Here is a 2180-nt window from a genome sequence, read left to right on the forward strand (position 1 = left end):
CTGAATGCATATAATTGTAGACCATTACTGAATTTCATTTCTTGCTGGCTGATGGAATATATTATTGTATTAGCTCTTTGGGTGAGTATTAGATATATAATTCGATTATTGAGGAGGACTTGAACAGGATGCAATGCATAAAATTAAAGCGTGACAGGCAGATCCTAAACTTCAGTTTTTGGAACAATTGTTCAGGCCAAGGATTATTGACTTGCACCTATTTGTGACTCTGTATATTGACTTGTACTTGTATGCAGAATCACAAATAGAGGTTCAAATCAATATTTACTCATATTGCATGATGTATTGACTTGCTGCTATAATCAATCAACCCTTCCTCCCTTCGAGATAAAAATAAGATAGATGGTGCAATATGTAGATCTAAGATGGCAGTGATGTACAAAAATATGCATGAAATAGCAGTCCTTTTAAGCTAATTATGTTTTTTAAATCCAAAATTCAAACGATGAGAAATTTCCTACCTGCTCTCGTGAGTGTATGCTTTCCTTCAAGGTTCTCCCCTCCCAACATACGCCCTGAAGTTGTTTGTTCTTCTATGAATACGTGCCCCTTTTTTTCTTGTTTCTTTTCTCTTCCTTTGTTTTCTGGGGGCGGGGGTTCACTTCTCCGATATTAAGGCCTTCCTATCTAATGACCAATCCAAGGACGATGCCATAACTGATTTTGCAGCAGCTGACCAATATCAAGGGCATTCTTCCATAACTTGCCAATAGAATTGCAATACTGTAACTGATTTTGCGTTAGCCAACGGATCTTATTGATTATGTACATAAACCAAGCATCAGAGTCCAATGGCCACCTCCAATAAAGCACTTCTTCCATCTCATATAATATCAGTGTTTCTCTTTATACATTTATATGGTCCTAAGTTTGACTTATATTCCTAAGTGGTAGTTATCCACTCCTTTTTGCCTGCACCTCAGCATTTATTCAGAATAAGGCCATTCTGAGAATGAAATCCTGCCACTCTAAATCTGTAATAAGTGTCAGTCATAGAAGGATGCACTTGAATGGATTTAACAAAAGAACTGGTTTGTCACAATACGAAACAATAGGATCTCATGCAAATCTTTTTCTGATATGTGATCTTCCTACACCATAAATCTTACTTTGTTTCAATAATATGTTTACATTTTTAAATGTTTGTCTTGTAGGAAGTGGATTATTGGGCTGGTTGATTATGAATGTAATTTGTTGAAAAATTTTAAATTAAAATATGGGTTGAGTTTCACTGTTTCAGTAGTATCAATCTCTCTGGTGCTAGTGAAAATATGCAAAGCGATAGTATACATTGGATTTCTTAATTTTGATTGTTGCACCATTGTTATTCTTCTCAGTCGCCTAATATATAATGGATTTTCTTCAGCATGTTGGCGACTGATAATTTACTGCTAATCTTTTAAGCTGTGACGAACTCAGTCCATTTATTTTTATCTGTGGCAGCTTTTCTTAGTCTGATATAATTGAAATATCTGTGCAGGGATATTTCCAGATCCTGTACTCTTGCATCGAGAAATTGCTTGCATTTTTAAATGTGAGGACCTTTGTTCTACCAGCTGCTGACGAGGCAAAGTCGATATGGACAGATAAATTTGGATTTCAGACAATATCACAAGAGCAGGTAAGTTTATTTGGATTGGTAATCAGCAAACTGCCCTAGCCAGTTCCCTAAGAAAAGTAAAAATTGAGAACCTGTTGAGTGCTGTTGCATATTCTGACCTTCCCTCCATTTTCTGTCTTCCCCATATGACAGCTTGACAAGTACAGACAGACCTGTTCGCAAATGGTATCCTTCAAAGGGACATCTATGTTAGGTAAAGCGGTTCCAAAATGTCGGATTATTACTCAAGAAGAAGCTGAACCTGATGTCCCGTTGCAGTGATTGGCAAAATGAAGCCTTTCAAGCCACTATGATTCACTGGCTTCAAGGGATGACGCAAATTTCTTAGTTATTTATTTAAATCCTTAACTGATTTTAAAAGCTGGTTTACAAGTTGCAAATTAGATACAGGTAACAGCTGAAAGGAATAGGAAATACCTTTAGACTTTTGACAATACAAAATGATTTCAGTGTAAAAATGTTGTTGACAGAATGTTTTTGGCTTAATTGCCGTGCCTAGGTTTTCATTCTCCATCCCCCCCCCCCCCCCCCCCCCCCC

General features: G+C 36.9%; 1 long non-coding RNA gene across 1 annotated transcript; it reads left to right on the top strand.

Moving 5' to 3' along the window:
* Positions 1–1464: 1464 nt before the first annotated feature.
* On the top strand, positions 1465–2128 carry LOC111389575. The gene is made up of 2 exons (XR_002701752.1): positions 1465–1642; positions 1775–2128. It is a non-coding gene; the product is annotated as an uncharacterized LOC111389575 (long non-coding RNA).
* The last annotated feature ends 52 nt before the right edge of the window (positions 2129–2180 follow it).

The sequence above is a fragment of the Olea europaea genome, unplaced genomic scaffold, assembly GCF_002742605.1.
Source record: "Olea europaea var. sylvestris unplaced genomic scaffold, O_europaea_v1 scaffold6004, whole genome shotgun sequence".
Lineage (NCBI taxonomy): Eukaryota > Viridiplantae > Streptophyta > Magnoliopsida > Lamiales > Oleaceae > Olea > Olea europaea.